We start from the raw sequence: 20,857 nt of genomic DNA on the forward strand, positions 1-20,857 counted from the left end.
AGAGGGTGCAGAGGAAATTTCCCAGGATGCTGCCTGGGCTGCAGGGTCTGAGCTATGAGGAAAGACTGGATAGGCTGGGTTGTTTTCCTTGGAGCAGCAAAGGGTGAGAGGGGAACAGAAACAAAAATACCTGCAAAAAAACTCAGCAGGTCTGACAGCATCTGCGGAGAGGGATATAGTTGACGTTTCGAGTCTGTATGACTCTTCATCAGAAGTTTATTTCTTAGTTTTTCCAGGTATTTTTCTTTTCGTTCTAGATTTCCAGAATCCCGCAGTATTTTGCTTTTATCTTATGGTTGAGAGGGCACCTGATAGAGGTCTATAAGATTATGAGGGGCATAGATAGGGTAGATAGGAAGGCACTTTTTCCATTAGTAGAGGGGTCAATAACCAGGTGGCATAGATTTAAGGTAAAAGGCTAAGAGGGGAGTTGAGGAGAATTTTTTTCAGTGGTGGGAGTCTGGAACTCACTGCCTGAAAGGGTGGTTGGGTCAGAAACTCTTATAACATTTAAGAAGTATTTAGATATTCACTTGCGTTGCCATTGCCTCCAGGGCTATGGGCCAAGTGCTGGAAAATGGGATTAGCATAGTCAGATCTCTGTTGACCAGTGTGGACAAGATGGGCCAAATGGCCTCCTTCCGTGCTATAAATGTCTGTAAGTCTATGAAATACAATAAAATCAACCAATCTGATTCACATTTTCTTGAAATTCGCAGCATAGTCCCTTAGAATATAAGTATAAAGCCTAAAGCTAGGAATTTCACTCTCCAAAAGAATGAGGAAGAGATTCTTAGCTAAAGTTATACAGTTTAATTGTTCTTTTTAAAACTGTACACCTGATTAGGGACCAAATTGAGGCTACCAAGACAAGTGTAAGCACACATGATAGAATCTTTGGAGGTTATCCAGAAGTTTGGAAGATAGTTTGAACATTTCCTCCCCCTCGCTAACCTGGAAACAACACAAAGTTAGTATGTGACATGTAATCCACACAGTGTTCCTAGGGTCAGGATCTTGAACAACAGAATGTTTCTACAGTTGTTGCCATCTACCACCAATGTAAAATAAGCTAAGCTCCATTCCAAGCAGCTGACTGCACCTCGCCAACGTGCCTGAAGTTAAAACACCAAATAGTCATTTAGTGGTACAGAACTTGAGTATTACCGAAAAGGAGAGACTTGCTATTGTAGCTTTTCATCTTGCACTCATCAGGACAGCTATACAATATAAACCAACAGTAAAACACCAATTCTGCTTCCCAAAGGGGCTGCATCTTATTTCTGTAACTTGGGCAGAAAGCTTTTGCTCACTTCATTTCAAGGTGTAACCAATATCAAAAAACATAAGCTTTCTACATACTGTCAGCATCTGAATTCTAATCCTGTATATATCAGTACCATTAATAAGTCCAATTTGTAATCAATGCGGAAATCAATTACAGAATAAATTCTCAGCTAATATTTCAAAACTTTTGTTATCAGTTTAGTATAGTTATATCCCTTCCTACATTACCATCTGTGGCTTTCAGGGATGAGGAAAAAAAAAGAGACAAAAATGGTAAATCTTATCTTAAGCATTATTGCTATGGGAATTGAAAGTACAACATCCTACAACATACTCTTCGTCCTCCCACAACTTTGCTGTGTTGAAATAAGGACCATTGCAAACTCAAATACATTCTTTCCTAGGACTGTATCTGTCGATGGAACTTTTCCTCAGTCCTTTGTGCCACCTGTAATCCTGGGGCTTTTAAAACTCATCAGCTTCAAGTTCTTCAACTAATACTTCATCTATCTCACTTTCATTCTCACTCTTCCTGACCTCAATAGTGTGTTGCAATTACATATGGCACAGAAACAGGCCATTTGGCCCAACCATTCCATGCCAGTGTTTATGCTTCACTCAAGCCTCCTCCTATCCTTTCTCATCTAAACCTACCAGTGTAACATATTCCAGTCTCCCTAATATGCTTGTCTGATTTCCCCTTAAACGCAACTATACTGTTCACTTCGAGCACTCGCTGTGGTAGCGAGTTCCACATTCCCACTACTCTTTACATAAAAGGTTTCATCAGAATTCCTTATTGGATTTCTTGATAACCATCTTATATTGATAACCTCTAGTTACGCTCTTCCCCACAAGAGGAAACATTCTCTTGTATCCACTCTATTCAAACCATCCATAATTTTAAAGACCTCTATTAGGTCAACCCTCAAGTCTTCTTTTCTCAAGAGAAAAGTGACCCAGCCTGTCAATCTTTTCCTGATATGTATACCCATGCATTTCTGGTATCATCCCTTAAGCTTCTCTGCACCCTCTCCAGTCCCTCTATATCCTTGTTATGATATGGCAAGCAGAACTGTGGTCTAATCAAAGTTCAACACAGGCTTATAGCATAACTCCCTACTCTTTCAATTGTATCCCTCTAGAAATAAAGCCTAGTGCTTTGTTTGTTTTTTAAAAAAAAATAGACTTGCTAATCTGTGGCCCAACTTTTATTTACTGATGTATTTGTTCTTCCACCCCACCTGGATCTACACCTTCCAGTCTTACCGAAATGAACGACCTCACATTTATCGGCGTTGAACTTCATTTGTCCAGTATTTGCCTATTCTGCAAGTTTATTACTATCCTCCAATAATTTGTTGCATGCCTCCTCAGTATTGACTATGCCCTGCCCCCCAACTTGAAGACATCTGCAAATTTAGAAATAGTGTTTTTGATTCCAAAGTCCAAATTGTTAACGTAAATTATGAATGGCAGTGGTGTCAGCACTGATCCTTGTGGAATACCACTTCCCACCTTCTGCCACTCTGAATAATTATCCTTTATTTGCGTACTCTGTCTTGTAGCTTGTCTTTGTCTTGTAGTTAACAATCCATTCTTTCACTTGTCCCCCAACTCCACATACTCTGACCTTATTATGGCCTTTCAAAAATCCAGGTAAATTACATCCACTACATCTTACATCCATTGTCTACTCTGTTACCTCAAAAACTTCAATAAGGTTGGTCAAGCAAGGTTTCCCTTTTGAAACCCATGCTATTCATTAATATATTTCCCATTTCTAGATGTTCTATTTCTATTCTCTCCTTTAGCAAAGATGCCATTATTTCTCCTACCACCAATTTTAAACTCACTGGTCAATAATTTGCTGGACGTGTTCTTCTTTTTTAAATAAAGGGATTAGATTAGCTACACGCCAGCCCTCTTGCACTACTTTTTTTCCTGAATTATTAAATACAAGTATTTAATCTCTGATATCTCTTCCCTAGATTCTTTTAAAATATGTAGATGCAATGCATTCAGACCAAAGGTTTTATCCTCAAGTTTCATTAGCTTATTCAATACATCTCTTTCTTTATTTTAAATGCACTTAATTCACTACTCATCTCATCATTCAATCTCATGACTACTGCTTGCAAACACCACTTGGACTGCAGCAGTTCAAGAAGCTGACCGCCACCTTCTCAAGGGCAATTAACAGATGGGCAATGAACGCTGGCCTTGTCGGCAATGCCCACATCCCATGAAAAAACATATTTTTAAAAATTGCTGCATTGATTGAGTTGGCAGAACAAGGCTTTTGAAACAGTCACACCCACTTCAAAATTTCCCATTGCAGCAACATTGCTCTTCTAAATCTCCAATGTAATCGGTACAGCAGATACTTCAGCATCTGTAGAGTTGTTGATATACATCATCAGCATAGAAAGGAGATCATTCCAATAATTTAATGTTGCTCATTAGGTTTATTTAGCTTATTGCCACCAATACTTTACAGGAGAAAATAAAAACCACCAATTAGTCTTCAATGTTATGGCAATGTGCTCCTTCTGTGATGCATTTAATTCATCATCTCAAATTAAGCTAACCAGTAATTCACCAGCTAATGTTACTGAATTCAAATTACCCACTCCACACAGAACTGAAGAAGATTGGAAGGACAAAATCAATAACCCAACTGTATTAACATTTCTCATATCCACTATTATGCGTTAAAAAAACCTTGGCAACAACATTGGGCTTGTAGACCAAATATTACTTAAAGTCATAAAACTGCAAAAATGTAGATTTAAAATGTTTTTTTTAATTAAACAGAAGAGGCACGGCGGCAGACACTTAAGATCTGCAGTTTCAGCCTGTAATCATGTCTGCAAAGAGTTGTTTTAGCTCAATCTCACTTCTACCTTTGTAAATTGGTGAAAAAGTCCCATTAAAAAAAAAGAATTTTCCAATGTTAAACTGCAGGTATTAAAAGTGAAGGTAAACACGTTGGCAACAGATCTGGAAATGCATCTTTAATATATAGCACTATTCATATATTCCAGTCTGCCACAAAGCAATGGTGCTCATTTACCTTGAAGAAAGCTGTCTGCAAAGATCTAGCAACACTTGTGGCGTGGATTTCTCATTTCCCGAATGCTGGTTTGAATCTGACACCAAATGAAAGGGATCCCCAGGTGTCCAGCAAGAGCAAGATTAAGCAGGGTAAGCAGCCAATCACAATCAAGCATTCTCACAGACAGCAAAACAGGAAGTTACAAGCACTGATCATCCTTCATAGATAAAAGCAAAAAACTGTGGATGCTGGAAATCCAAAACAGAAACAGAAATACCTGGAAAAACTCAGCAGGTCTGGCAGCATCGGCGGAGAAGAGCACAGTTGATGTTTCGAGTCCTCATGACCCTTCAATACAACTAAGTAAAAATAGGAAAGGGGTGAAATATAAACTGGTTTGGGGGGGGGGGGCGGGGGGGTGTTGTTGGGACAAGCAACCAGTAATAGGTGGAGATAACCAAAAAATGTCACAGACAAAAGGACAAAGAGGTGTTGAAGGCAATATTATCTAAACGCATGTGCTAATTAAAAGTAGAAAGCAGGACAGACAAGGTACAGATAGCTCTAGTGGGGGTGGGGTGAAGCAATACTAAAAGGGCTAAAAGGTAGGGATAAATAATGGGGGGAAATACATTTAAAAATAATGGAATTGGTGGGAAAAGAAAAATCTATATAATTTATTCGAAAAAACAAAAAGGAGGGGGAAGAAACGGAAAGGGGGTGGGGATGGAGGAGAGATTTCAAGATCTAAAATTGTTGAACTCAATATTTAGTCCGGAAGGCTGTAAAGTGCCTTGTTGAAAGATGAGATGCTGTTCCTCCAGTTTACATTGACCTTCACTGGAACAATGCAGCAAGCCAAGGACAGACGTGTGGGCATGAGAGCAGGGTGGACTGTTGAAATGGCAAGCGACAGGGAGGTTGGGTAATGCTTGCGGACAGACCGAAGGTGTCCTGCAAAGCGGTCACCCAGTCTGCGTTTGGTCTCCCCTCTTCTCCGCCGATGCTGCCAGACCTGCTGAGTTTTTCCACGTATTTCTGTTTCTGATCATCCTTCGCTTTTTAATATAATTTTACAGAGCACGAAATCAAGATTGGGGCATACACATGGGATTTAGGGAGAAGCTGAAATATTACAGCTCACCTTAAAACAATATAAAAATTAGGTGCAATATTTCTCATGGTAGAGAAATTTGACATTCCGCAAACATACTATTAGTTTCTTGGGGCTACTGAGGCAGTTCAGCCTTAATTATGAACTTATTACACCGTTAAAAACAAATGACACCTTATTCAACAAAGCGCAGCTTTGTCCAAGTGTTCACAGAAGCACACAGTGCAGAAGAGGCCCTTTGGCCCATCGAGTCTGCACCGACACGTGAGAAACACCTGACCTACCTACCTAATCCCATTTACCAGCACTTGGCCCATATGTTATGACATGCCAAGTGCTCATCCAGGTACTTTTTAAAGGATGTGAGGCAACCTGCCTCCACCACCCTCTGGGTAAAAAAGTTTTTCCTCACATCCCCCCTAAACCTCCTGCTCCTCACCTTGAACTTATGTCCCCTTGTGACTGACCCTTCAACTAAGGGGAACAGCTGCTCCCTATCCACCCTGTCCATGCCCCTCATAATCTTGTACACCTCGATCAGGACACCCCTCAGTCTTCTCTGCTCCAATGAAAACAACCCAAGTCTACCCAACCTCTCTTCGTAACTTAAATGTTTCATCCCAGGCAATATCCTGGTGAATTTCCTCTGCACCCCCTCCAGTGCAATCACATCCTTCCTATAATGTGGTGACCAGAACTGCACACACTACTCCAGCTGTGGCCTCACCAAGATTCGACACAACTCCAACATAACCGCCCTACTTTTGTAATCTATGCCTCGATTGATAAAAGCAAGTGTCCCATATGTTTTTACAGCATACCTAATAGTGCAAAAGGGTTGTACATCAGTTCAGTAATTTCTAATTGATTGCAGTTTGCCGGGACTTCAACAGTGCACCCTATGGAGAAGCACAAAATCACTGACAGAAAATTCTGGAGTTCTGCATTTAACTGCACATGTGCAGGCTCCAGAGGTTGCTGTCAGTTTCAGAGATGTAATGATGGCGAAAATTGACAGTTTCACCATTATTACCATCACTATCACAACATCTGGGTCAACTTTTACTACCATCCTCTATCCCCTCCAGTAACAAAGAAAACATCATTTTCCCCCCAAAACTGCTACATACACTGGTATCTTGAAGATTTCAGGAAAAGCAGTGAATAAAAGCAACAGGTATGAAATAGGACTATTCATCTGATGCGCTAAATCATCTCACGTAAGGTTATTGAGGACCTTGCCTGGGTTCAGGTTTAGAGAGACAGTGAGATATTTGGAATATCAGATTTAAATCCATAAGAGCCCAGCATGCTGCGGATTAATGTAGGATGCACTTATCCCCAAGAGGCAACAGAATTCTAGTTGTTACTCTCTGTAGTTACACAAGTGAGTCAGAGCAAAATACTGTCTGCAGAAGTATACAAGATAATTGTTTTTAAATTGAAATTAAAAGAAATACTTGCATTTATATGGTGCCTTTCATGATCTCAGGACATTTCAAAGCGCTTTACAGCCAATGAAATATTCTTGAAGGGTTATAACATAGGAAACATGGCAGCCAATTTGTACACCAAGGTCCCATAAACAGCAATGAGATAACAGCCAGATAATCTGATATTTTTCATTATCTTGATTAGGGGATAAATATGAGGCAAGACACAGGAGATAACTCCCTGCTCTTCTTTGAATGCAATGGTATCCCTTTACATCCAACCGAGAGGGTACACAGGAACTAGAACTCCAAGTACTGCACTGGAGTGTTAGCCTAGACTTTTGTGCCAAAGACTCTGGAGTAGGACTTCAACCCACAACATTCTGACTGAGTAGAGGATGTTACCAACTGAGCCATGGCTGTCATGCTTGCAGGGAAAATGATAAATAAAATGAGCTTTCTTTCATTACACTTCACCTTACAATAACTTGCTTTATATAGCACCTTTAACATAATAAAATGATCTGAGGCATTTCAAAGGAGTATTATAAATCTGACACCGAGCTACATGAGGAGATATTAGATGAGAACAGATGACCAAAAGATTCATCAAACAGCTAAGCTTTAAAAGAAGGTAAGAGAGGTAAAGACAGTGAGATTTAGGGAGGAGATTTGAGAGCTAAGCATCTTGGATACTTGAAGGAATGGCCACCAATGACGGAGCAATTCAAGTTGGGGATGGTCGAAAAGTACAGAATTAGATGAGTGTAGGGATCTCGGAGGGTTGGGGGAGATTAGAGATAGGAAATAACAAGGCTATAGAGGGAGTTGAAAACAAGGATGAGAATTTTAAACCAATGCATTGCTTAGCCAGAAACCAATGGAGGTCAGCGAACACAAGGGTGATGGTGAATTGGACATGGTAAAAATTGAGACATGAGATCATTCAAAACTCAGCTGCTCAAGGTAACAGTATAATGTGAAGGCCAGCCAGGAATGCATTAGTTTAGTTGAATCAGAAGTAACAAAGGCATGAAAGCGTATTTCAGCAGCAGGTACGCTGAGGCTGGGACAGAACCGGGAGATGTTAGAGATGGAAATAGGCAGTTCTGGTAAAGTGGAGTATGATGTACCTTTAAGAGATTGCAAGTGGACTAACCATGTGACAGTACTGACCAATCAAAGTACAGTGCAGGCTACTGGTTAACTAAGTCTACAGCAGGGCATGGTTGTGGGAGCACACAAGGATTTAGTGCTCTGCCTTCTGTTGCAATAAACAATCACAGTTTGTTCTTATGTCGATCTCTCTCCATTATTGATAACAAGCGTATATGAAGGCGTGCAATTAAAGTTTACTTGACTAGTGAACTCATAGACTCAAGACATAAAACATTGTGATGCCGTGGATATGCGGACAGAAGTACATCGCAGGTCAAATATGACATCAAGGCCATGAACATACTGGTTCAGCCATATACGGTATGGTATGGACAATGGCTGGTAGCATAAAAACATCCAAGTCTGTGGATCTGGTCTGTCATTCAAGTATCCAAAAAGTTCAGTCTCATGCAAAAACTAAAATGCATGTTCATCAGTTTCAAATCCTCCTCATAGCTACTTTCACACTATCAAAAATAAATGTGAAGCGGATATGAACAGTTTGTTAGCACTATGTAAGATGACTCAATTCCTCAGATGCAGAAGCAATCCATGTCCATAAGCAGCCAGACCTGGACAATATTCAGACTTGGGCTGGTGTGTGGCACAAATGTAACTTGCTACTCAAGTGCTTAGTAATGATCATCTCCAACAAGAGAGAATCTAACAATTTCCCCTTGATATTCAATGGCATTGTTACACATTAACACGGAGTTAGGGGTAATATATTAGCTTGCATGAAGGATTGGCTAACCAACAGAAAGCAGAGAGTCGGGATAAATGGTCTTTTTCTGGATGGCAAGCTGTAACTAGTGGGGTGCCAAAGGCTTCGGACCTTGGGCCCCAACTATTTACAATCTATATTAATGACTTGGATTCAGGGGTAGAAGGAACTGTAGCTAAATTTGCAGATGACACCAAAATAGGTGTGAAAGTAAGTTGCAATGAAGAAATGAGAAATTTACAAATGGATATGGACAGGTTGGGTGAATGGGCCAAAATTTGGCAGTTGGAGTTTAATGCGGATAAGTGTGAGGTTATCCATTTTGATCGGAAAAATAAAAAGGCGACTTATTATTTAAATGGAGAGAAACTTCAGAGTGCTTCAGTGCGGAGGGATCTGGGTGTCCTAGTGCATGAATCGCTGAAAGCTAGTATGTAGGTACAGCAGGTAATAAGGAAGACAAATGGAATTTTGGCATTTATTGCTAAAGGAATAGAATATAAAAATAGGGAAGTGTTGTTGCAACTGTACAAGGCATTGGTGAGACCGCACCTGGAGTATTGTGCAGAGTTTTGGTCCCCTTACTTGAGGAAGGATGTAGTTGCATTGGAGGCACTTCAGAGGAGGATCACTAGATTGATTCCAGAGATGCGGGGCTTGTCTTATGAGGAGAGATTGAGCAGTTTAGGCTAGAATTTAGAAGGATGAGAGGAGATTTAATTGAGGTATATAAAATGCTAAAGGGGATAGACAAAATATATGTGGAGCAAATGTTTCCCGTTGTGGGGCATTCTAGAACGAGAGACCATAGTTTTAGGCTAAGGGGTGGTAGATTTAAATCAGAGATGAGGAGCAATTACTTTTCTCAAAGGGTCGTGAATCTGTGGAATTCACTACCTCAGAGTGCAGTGGATGCTGGGACACTGCATAAATTTAACGAGGAGATAGACAGATTTTTAATTAGTAACGGGTTGAAAGGTTATGGGGAGAGGGCATGAAATTGGAGTTGAGGCCAAAATGAGATCAGCCATGATCGTATTGAATGGCGGGGCAGGCTTGAGCGGCTGAATTGCCTACTCCTGCTCCTAGTTCTTTTGTTCTTATCACCACTGAATTCCCCACTATTAACATCCTAGGGGTTAACATTGACCACAAACTGAACTGGACCAGCCATATAAATACTGTGGCTACAAGTGCAGGTCAGAGAGTGGGAATTTTGCAGCAAGTAATTCACGTCCTGACTTCTCAAAGCCTGTCCACTATCTACAAGCACATGTAAGGAGTCTAATAGAATACTCTCCACTTGTTTGCATGAGTGCAGCTCCAACAACAAGAAGTTCGACACCATCCAGGATAAAGCAGCCTGCCTGATCGGCACCCCATCCACTATCTTCAACATTGACTCCCTCCACCACCAAAGCACAATGGCAGCAGTGTGTACCATCTACAAGATGCACTCCAGCAACTCACCAAGGCTCTGGCAACAGCATCTTCCAAAACCACAACCACTACTATCAAGAAGGGCAAGGGCAGCAGACACATGGGAACACCACCACCTGGAAGTTCTCCGCCAAGTCACTCACCATCCTGACTTGGAAACATATCGCCGTTCCTTCACCGTCACCGGGTCAAAATCCTGGATCTCTCTTCCTAATAGCACTATGGGTGTTTTCTACAACACATGGATTGCAACGGTTCAAGAAGGTAGCTCACCGCCACCCTCTCAAGGCCAGTTAGGGATGGGCAATAAATGCTGGAATAGCCAGCGATGCCCACATCCCAAGAATGAACAATAGGAAAAAATAATGGCTAGTTGAGCGAGGTATTGGTATAACTGCACCCCAGAATGAAGCAGCATATTCAGAGAAGGAATGGAAAAATAATGAATTCTACAAACGGATTTTTAATCCTGCCTTTTTATTAAAAAAAAGATGCATTGTATTGTATTCTGTCTTATTATTCAGAAGTATTCATTAGCCTGTGATGACTCATGCTGGATTTTGAGCCGGATGTACAAACAATCTTGCAGTAAATGAAAATGGTTTAATGTAATCAAGAATTAATGGATTTAGGAGCTTCCTGATTGTGTCTGCTGGAATGTGTTAGGCTTAGTGGCTCTTGATTTATGTAACTGGTCACATCAGCTTGAAAAACAGCTACAATAACCATATAGAGAGCTCACCTGAACAGTACACCACTATGTGCACTGCAGCCAACCACCCCCCCACCCCTCCCCCACCCTACTCCCCACCCTACTCCCCACCCCCCTCCAAACGTATTGGGGTATGTATATTACAGCCTGCTGTCCAAGAAAGCTGAGCTCATTCTTGTAGTGAGTTATACAAATGAGGTATTGCTGGTCCCACAAGAACACAGAAACATACAACAGGAAAAGGCTATTCAGCCCCTTGAGCCTGTTCCACCATTCATTCACATCACAGTTGATCCGCACCTCAACTCCATTTACTTACCTTAGCTCCACATCCCTCAATATCAATACCCAAAAAACATCGATTGCAGTCTTGAAAATTTCAGCTGAGCCAACATCCCCAAGCTTTCTGGTGCCATGAGGTACCACCTTCAGAACAGGCTTTCTGTGCAGAGTAAAAATAGCTACCCTCAGACTGCCACTATTTTTTTCCCTATACACAAGCACCAGACTCGGTGTTGAGCTACTAATTATGTACCAAACCTAGCCTGTGTCTCCCCCTCAGGAATTGTCTAGCAGCTCAATGAAAGGGAAAATAAAAACTAAGCCAAGATTCCTTGCCCCTGACTTACAATGCAGGAATAACAGAATCTGGTTTGGTAATGATACCATCCAATGACCAAGAAGCCTTAGCACTCACTACTTTGCTCGTTGATACTTTGCTGAAGCGTCTGTCAAAGAAATACTAGGACCTACGGAATTGTGCAAATAACCACCAACCTCATGAGGGGGCACGATTATGTTTAAATACAATCTACAGCACTGAAACTGTTGAACTGGGTTATGCTGGTACTTACGAAGTCTCCTCTCACCACTCACCATCTCACCCTATCTCCTCTCACCGCTCTCCATCTCACCCTATCAGCATAACCTTCTATTCCTTTCTCATGTTTATATAGCTTCCTCCTAATATGCAACTATTTGCCTCAGCTACTCCACGTGGTAACAAATTCCACATTCTAACTACTCTGGCTAAACAAGTTGCTACAGAATTCTTTATTGAGTTAATTGTTAACTATTTTATGTTTATGACCCCCAGTTTTGGACTCCCCAACAAGTGAAAACATCTTCTCTGCATCTACCTTATCAAACCCTCCCATAATTTTAAACACTTCTATTAAATCACCTCTAACCTCCATCCCTCTTTTCTTGGGAAAAGAGCTTGAGCCTGTTCAGTCTTTCCTGATTAGTATATCCTCTCAGTTCTCATAATATCCTTGTAAATTCTTTTTTGCATCTTCTCCATTGCCTGTACACCTTTTTTATAATAGGGACCAGAACAGTGCAAAGCATGTGTCAAGTGTTAAGTAGGGTTGCCAACTTCTGGGGTTTCATCACATGACTTGCCCCTACACTCCAGCCATCAGTCGGCCAACACATACATCCCTGTGATGTACTGCCTTCCTATGCCAAATGGAAAGCAAAAAGTCTCGTTACCGTATTGGATGATGCTTGACTGTCAGCCAAACAGCCTTCCCCCCCATACCATTTTCAATATTTTTATATCGGGCAAAGAGAAATATTCAAAGAAAATGGCATAAATAAAGTCTAAAAGCCAATGATTTTTCTCCAGGATTGTACACAGCAGTGTCCTGGAGATTGATCTCCCAATTCATGGAAACTCCAGGCCAATCCTGGAGGGTTGATTACCCTAGTGTTATGCCATTCAGGAGTGAAATCACGAAGCACTTTTGTATATAAAGGGTAGGGAAAATCTGGAATTCTCCCTTCCAAAAGGCTGTAGATACTGGGTCAAGTGAAATTTTCAAGAATGTGATCGATATATCTTTGGTAGGTAAAGTAAATGGATTAAGAGGGCAAATACTGTAGCATGTTATTCAAGGTTAAATTACATAGCATCAACCAAGAGTCAGGATCATATGCTGAACAGCGTAACCCATCTGAAGTACCCACAAAATAAAACCAGGACAATCAAAATTCAGTCTTATTCCACTGAATTATATAAAACCGCTTAACTTGTTGAACAAGTAGAAACAGAGGAAGTTACACAACCAAATCGATCATCACAGGCCATCTGGCTGGTTCCAGAACTTCAGCATCAACAAGATAGCTGTGTGGACCATTGAATTACACAAAAAAAAGCCCCACTGAATGAGACTAGAGTTGCATAACTCTGGGCAGGAAGCAATATTTTTCAAATGACTAAATTTTTAAAAATTGTGTGAATCACCTGTATGCATGTTGATGTACATTGAGGCACCAGTGTACTAGGAGTCAAATACAAACTTATAATTGTGTTCAAATCTCTCCATGGCCTTACCCTTCCCTATCTCTGTAACCTTCACTAGCCTTACAACCTTCCAAGAAACCTGCTCCTCTAATTCCGGTCTTTTATACAACCCTCACTTCTCTCTCACCTCCATTGGCGACTATTCCTTCAGCTGTCTAGGCTCTGGAATTCCCCCTCTACATCTCTCTCCTCCTTTAAGACACTCCTTAAAACCTACTTCTTTGACCAAACTTTGGTCACCTGCCTGAATAACTCCTTCTTCGGCTCAGTAACAATCTTTTTGTCTGAGTACTCTCCTGTGAAGCACCTTGAGGTATTTTTCTACAGTAAAGGTGCTACATAAGTGCAAGTTGCCGTGATGTATCAACCATTTAAGATTAGGCAAATCAATGGTTAAATATGTTCAGACAGTTAAGAACTCTAATTTTTTTTAGCACATATTGCACCAAATTTTAGATGTTCACCACATATTCAGGATACAAATTTACCTTTAGCCCACTTGCTTGAAGATTTAAGTTCCAGACCAGTTCTTATAAGTGAAAGATGACATTATAGGCAGGATATTAATTTTTTTTAAAAGCCTTTTGGGAGTCACCTGTGTTCTGTTTGTTCAATTTAATACAGAAGTGAAATAAAAATCAGACAGCTTCCTTGATAGCTAAGCTATACAGATTGAGAAGCCTTCAGCTTTGCCCCTCAGTATATATGGTATAAAAGTAAGAGAGTACATAAAGAGAAACTGTTTCCCCTGGTGGATGGGTCAGTCACCAGACACCACAGTTTTAGCATAAGTAGTAAAAGAACGTTTAAGCAAAGTGACCTTTTTTTTGAAAAAGCTATTTAGGATAATCTGGAGTGCACTGCCCAAAAGGGTTGTGGAATAAGATGAAAATATTTCCTACAGGGAAAGAGCAAGAGGCATAGGACTAATCAGGTAGCTTTTTCAAAGAGTCAGCAGTAGCACGATGGGCCAAACAGCCTCCTTTGGTGTTATATGTGTGATGTCTTGACATTAGCCAATGCAGGAGTATTACAATTACAATTAGTATTACAATTAGCTCGACATCTCTAAGGTACACAGGAGTAAGGGAGTGAAATAAACTTCTCACAACATTGGCATTCCTGCCAAGCTCAATAAACTGGCAACATGCACTATCAGCACACATGATGATGGTTAGTTGGGAAAGGCAGTGGGCAACTACAGTTAACACTCAAGGAAGGAGAGAATAAGTGAGATCAGTTAATCTCATGTGCCTGCTCATGAGCCATATTCTTTGCAACACTGCTATAAAGTGGGTTATTTTGAGATTACCCTGAATGTAGTGGTTTTATAGTAGCAGGGTACTATATGTTTAGCCTATATTGGTCGCTGTGTTAAATACAGCAAAGGAGTTATTCGCTGTGGTTAAAATATTGCAGCAACAGAAGAAAATCTGGCAAAAAAAAGTCAGCAAAGCATTCAAAGGAGATTTTTCCCCATTTCTACATTTGAACACAACAGAACAAGAACTAAGAAAAGGAGTAGCTCATTCTGCCCCTCAATCCTGCTCCGCTATTCATTGAGATCATGGCCGATCTGAATTATGGCCTTAACTCTACTTTCCTGTCTGCCTCCCTCCTTCGACAGCCTTGTCAATCAAAAATCTAACTCAATCTTCAATATATTCAAAGGCACAGCCTTCACTGCACTCTAGTAAAGAGAATTCCACAGACCAATGACTCTCAGAAAAAAGATTTCTCATCTCCATTTTAAATGGGAGACCCCTTATATTTAAACTGTGCCCCCTAGTTCTAGACTCCCCAACAAGGAGAAACATTCTCTCAGCATCTACCCTGTCAAGCCTCCTTTCGCCACAAGTTTATATTCACTGCAAACATTCCTCAGCTAAATTAATTTACACAAATATGGAAGAGAGAGCACTAATATTTCCCAATTTAAATAAAAGGGGCAGGTCATCAAAACCCACATACAACGAGTACCACATACTGCATTGTACCTTTGTAATGATTGTAGTGCAGGTTCAAACAAAACGGTGCAAGTTGCTGCTTGAGTTTCTCGTTCCAGAGACTTCAGCACATAATCCAGGCTGACACTCCTAGTGCAGTACTGATGGGGTGGTCTACTGTCAGATATGTCTTTTATAAAGGATTACATGACATAGGATTACATAGTACACGCAGCACAGAAACAAGCCATGCAACCCAACCAGTCCATGCTGATGTTTATGCTTAACTTGAGCCTCCTTCCATCTTTTCTCATCTAAATCTACCATCATAATCCTGAATTCCCATCTCCCTCAGATGTTTGTCTAGTTTTCTCTTAAATGCATCTATACTATCCGCTTCAGCCACTCCCTGTGGTAACAAGTTGCACATTAAAGAAGTTTCTTCTGAATTCCTTATTGGATTTCTTGATGACTATCTTATATTGATGGTCTCTAGTTATGCTCTTCCTCACGAGAGAAAGCCTTCTCTCTGAATCCACTTCTATCCAAACCTTTAGCAAATTTAAAGACCTCTATTAGGTTAAACCTCCTTTTTTCAAGAGAAAAGAGACCGAGCCTCTCAATCCTTCCCTGGTATGTATACTCACACATTTTTGGTGTCATCCTCAAAGCTTCTCTGAACTCTCTCCAGTGTCTCTATATCCTTTTTATAGTATGATGATCAGACCCCCTACCATACCTCTGCAGAGTACTAAGTGTGGTATAATCGAGATAGATTTAGCATAACTTCCCTATTTTTCAATCCTATGATTCATCCTTGTTTTCAAATTCCTCCATGGCTTCACTCCCCATCTCTGTATCCTCAAAACCCTCAGATAAACGTGGTTCTAGACTTAAGCATCCCGATTTGTTCAACCATTCTTAACTGTCAGTTTCATAGTTCCCAAGCTCTGGAATTCCCTCCATAAACCTCTCCACCTTTCTTTTGCCCTTTAAGACACTCCTTAAAACTAACTCTGGCCACACTTTCTGGTCATCTGCCCCATATCTCCTTTGTGGCTTGATGTCAAATTTTACTTGATAATGCTCCTCGAAAAAACCTTGGGGTATTTTTCACCATTAAAGATGCTATATAAATACAAGTTGTTGCTGCTGTTGTCGATAATGATGATGATATAACAGAGTCCATGTCACTATTTCATAGGTGAAGGCAGTTATCTCCAGTGCTCTGTACAATATTTATCCCTCAAGCAACATCACTAAAAATAGATTTTGGCCATTATCAAGTTAGTGGGATCTTGCTGATTGCAATTTGTGCCATGCTTTCTACATTCCAACAATGAATGCATTTCCAGGTACTAGATTGGCTGTAGTGTTTTGGGCACCCTGTGGCCATGGAAGGCATGATATAAATGCAAGTCCTTTCTTTCTTTGATGAACAATGAAATTACACCACACCCCCAACTGTCAATGAATAAACACACAGCGGATACTGGTGTATTCAGAAATATTTGTTTCCAAACCCGCGTCTCCAAAAAAATGCAAAGTTTCCTGCAAAATAAAACTAATCGAATTTCCAACCATCATTTTAAGAGCACAATACTTGTATACATAAATCTGGTTGTAATAGTTAATGAAAACAACTCAGTCTGACAAAGCATTGCATCAAAGTAGATGTGTGGGGATGTGTGTACATATGTATAAATACTAGGGTCTAGCTCATGGACATTTGTTTTAATTTGGATTGTGGGAAACAAGTCCAATATAAATGCAGGTTCAAGGTGGGGGGAGTTGGGGGGAAAGAGAGAGAGGAGGAAAGAGAAAAGGGAAAGAAAGGAGGAAGGAGGAGGAAGGAGAGGAGGAAGGGGGAAAGAGAAAAGGGAAAGAGAAAAGGGAAAGAGAAAAGGGAAAGAGAAAAGGGAAAGAGAAAAGGGAAAGAGAGGAGGAAAGAAAAAAGGGAAAGAGAGGAAAGAAAAAAGGGAAAGAGAGGAGGAAAGAGAAAAGGGAAGGAGAGGAGGAAAGAGAAAAGGGAAGGAGAGGAGGAAGGAGAGGAGGAAGGAGAGGAGGAAGGAGAGGAGGAAGGAGAGGAGGAAGGAGAGGAGGAAGGAGAGGAGGAAGGAGAGGAGGAAGGAGAGGAGGAAGGAGAGGAGGAAGGAGAGGAGGAAGGAGAGGAGGAAGGAGGAGGAGGAAGGAGGAGGAGGGAAGAGGAGGAGGAAAGAGGAGGAGGAAAGAGAAAAGGGACAGAGAAAAGGGACAGAGAAAAGGGACAGAGAAAAGGGACAGAGAAAAGGGACAGAGAAAAGGGACAGAGAAAAGGGAAAGAGAGGAGGAAAGAGAAAAGGGAAAGAGAGGAGGAAAGAGAAAAGGGAAAGAGAGGAGGAAAGAGAAAAGGGAAAGAGAGGAGGAAAGAAAAGGGAAAGAGAGGAGGAAAGAGAAAAGGGAAAGAGAGGAGGAAAGAGAAAAGGGAAGGAGAGGAGGAAGGAGAGGAGGAAGGAGGAGGAAAGAGAAAAGGGAAAGAGAAAAGGGAAAGAGAGGAGGACAGAGAAAAGGGACAGAGAAAAGGGACAGAGAGGGGGACAGAGAGGGGGACAGAGAGGGGGACAGAGAGGGGGACAGAGAGGGGGACAGAGAGGGGGACAGAGAGGGGGACAGAGAGGGGGACAGAGAGGAGGAAAGAGAGGAGGAAAGGGAACAGAGGAGGAGCGGAAAGAGGGGATGAGAGAGAGGTGGAGGAGGAAAGGGATAGGAAAGAGGGGCAAAAGAAAAAGAGGAAATAGAGAACATGCACAGCAAAAAATAAAGAGGGAGAGACTCCGCGTTGAGGCTGAAGGGATAGGCAGAAACAGAGAAGTCAAGTAAAACAAGTTGTAATATTAGCATTTTTCACCATAGCTTCAGGGTACATCTTTATGGTGCAAACAGTAGTGAACTAATTTATTTAAAGTAAACACATTTCAAAAGATGACCCAATCAAATAAACAGACACAGGTGTGAAAACTACCAAATATTCCTTTTAATTATTCCTTAGTATTATATTTGCAAGAGGCCAAAAATAAGCAGCTGCATCTTTTGGATGAAGTGTAGACTACAGAAGGAACTTTGTGTTAAACTCCTCAATCAAGTTCAGCATCAGGAAATTCATTCAAATGCCCTCGTGCTAAAAATCACCCAAGCTCAGTGCCAGAGTTTGATAATGCAGTTCTGCATGAAACATAGCTACACACTTAACAGTTTTCTTACCCTTTTAAGGGGTAAATATATTATTATTCCATCTCATAGCTAAGCACAACAGCAAACAAATCTACATCAACCTTTTTTTTATATAAAAGGCCATGAATCTTTCTCACACCTTCAATGCTAGGCCACTTAGACGCGGAAGGTCAGGATCATAGAATGAATGAATATCTTCCTCTCGACCATACAGTTATCACCTGCATGACCAGCAGCCTTCCCTCATTTGTCACCCGCAGCAATTGCTTATTAATCGCACCAACATATATCATTGTAACCCCACCACCCCCCCCCCCGCCCCCCCAGCGGTACTCTCGCACTGACAGCTAGATCAGACAATACAAACACTCACACAGCACTGCCTCAGAACAAGCCTTACCTCAACAAAGGCTTAATCTTCGCACTGCTTTGCAACAGTTCGCCTATTCCACAATATTCCCACAAACACACACAGATCCTTCTTAAAAGGTATAAGCTCTCACCTAATTAAGGATTGTTTCTATAAGCTCCTCTTCTTTCTCCCTCTCCTGCCACAAACATCTAACACCGGTGTATAACACAAGTAACAGCACGCAGTGGCTGGGACCTCCCCAGACATGATGTCATATTCTGAGTGACTCACATTGGTTTTTTCTCTCTCTCTTTCTCCTTCCGCAACCAATGCAGACATCTCGACTGCCTGATGTTTAACACAGTCATGCTCCGGGCAATCTGGGATTGGCTTTGTTCTAATTTAATTGCTGGTTAATAATGTGAATCAAAGGAAAACGTAATATTTAGGAGCATATTCATAATGTATGGTACAACATACAGTCCATGGAGCTGAACTGAAGCTTCAGGTAACTTTAAAACAGATTACCTTCTAAATTAGAACTGTTCTGCGAAATAACTCCGACAGCATTGTCACTCCTCTCTCCTGACCCGAACCCCACCCCCACTCACCCCCTAACATCGCCTCACTCCTCTCCCCCACCAACCCCCCCCCCCCCCCCCCACTTCCCACATCCATCATCCCTCTCCCTCATTTGCAAACTCCTGCCATCACATCACAAATTAATCAGTCTCACCCCCTTCATGTTATTTTCCTGATCCCTGGGGTTCAACCTCTGCTCCATCCATCAATAAATCAGTCACTGGATGGTGAATAGGAGTGGAGATCCTGGCTTATTTTCTATTCTCAATCCCACGTTTGCTGAGTTTGTTTTAGTCCTGCTACTCGGAGTTAACTCAACCAAATCAATCGTAAAATAAAAATCATCAGAAATGTTCTCTACATTACTTGGGTTCTGAGGAGCCAGCTCACGACAGTAATTTTCCCCAATCCCCTTAGGTATCATTTTGTGTAGAGATGACCCATCTGGTATTTTTTTAATAGCCCAAGGCCAGACTGCATTGTAATCATACTAATCATTAGCACTGTACAAAAGCAATACATTTACAAAAAGAGAACCCAGAATAGAAAATAAAGTGATGCCTTAACTCCCAATTTCAAAAAATACCTTTCATCTTAGATAAAAGACAGGTTATTTGAAACAGCAAGGTTGGTGCAATGCATTGGCATATCAACTCATAACACTTTAGTGGGGTAGGCCATGTATTTCAGTTCCACATAGTTTCTAGCTGCAACTTTGTCAATAGGCTGGATGTGCAGTGTAAAAACAAAGGCATTTGTTCCACTGTAAAGGGGTTAAAAGAATCAAGGCTGTTACCAGAACAAAAACAGAATTACCTGGAAAAACTCAGCAGGTCTGGCAGCATCGGCGGAGAAGAAAAGAGTTGACGTTTCGAGTCCTCATGACCCTTCGACAGAACTTGAGTTCGAGTCCAAGAAAGAGTTGAAATAACTTCTCCGCCGATGCTGCCAGACCTGCTGAGTTTTTCCAGGTAATTCTGTTTTTGTTTTGGATTTCCAGCATCCGCAGTTTTTTTGTTTTTATCTCTGTGTTTAATTGACTGCCACTGCTCTTCAAGAAATGCCTACCTCCTTGAAGAAGTTCTGTTCCTCTCTGCGACAAGATTTCCGTATCTCTCTGTTACCAGAAGCCTATCGCCCTGAGTCAGGGAATGGCAAGCTCTATAGGCACTATAAATTTTTCTTGTAATGTAATGAATTGTCTCAAGGTGCTTCACAGGAGCATTATATAACAAAGTATGATATCTAGCTACATAAGGAGATGACCAAAAGCTTGGTCTAAAAGCTGATTTTAGGAAGTGTCTTAATGGTGGAAAGTGAGGTAGAAAGGCAGAGAGGTGTAGGGTTGAGACTGAAGGAAAAGACTCTAAAAGGAGGAGAGGAAATATAGTCAGGATGTAAGAAAGACTTGCATTTAAGGAGGGAATTCTAGAGCTTTAGGGTCTAGACGGCTGAAGATATGGCTGACAATGGTGCAATGAGCAAAATCAGGGATACAAAAGAGGTCAGAATTAGAGAGGCCAAAGATCATGA

At 41.2% G+C, this 20,857-nt stretch overlaps 1 protein-coding gene across 5 annotated transcripts in view; it reads right to left on the reverse strand.

Annotated features, from left to right (window-relative positions):
- pak1 (p21 protein (Cdc42/Rac)-activated kinase 1) overlaps window positions 1-20,857 on the reverse strand; it is a 195,676-nt gene that overhangs the window by 93,684 nt on the left and 81,135 nt on the right. Inside the window, exon 1 of one of the 5 annotated variants that reach the window (XM_041199707.1) lies at window positions 18,894-18,997. The exons of the other annotated variants lie outside the window; for them this stretch is intronic. The gene's annotated coding sequence lies outside the window, so the exon portion shown is untranslated. Of the gene's footprint in view, window positions 1-18,893; window positions 18,998-20,857 lie in introns of those variants that run through there. 5 annotated transcript variants of the gene reach the window in all.

Source organism: Carcharodon carcharias, chromosome 11, assembly GCF_017639515.1.
Source record: "Carcharodon carcharias isolate sCarCar2 chromosome 11, sCarCar2.pri, whole genome shotgun sequence".
NCBI lineage: Eukaryota > Metazoa > Chordata > Chondrichthyes > Lamniformes > Lamnidae > Carcharodon > Carcharodon carcharias.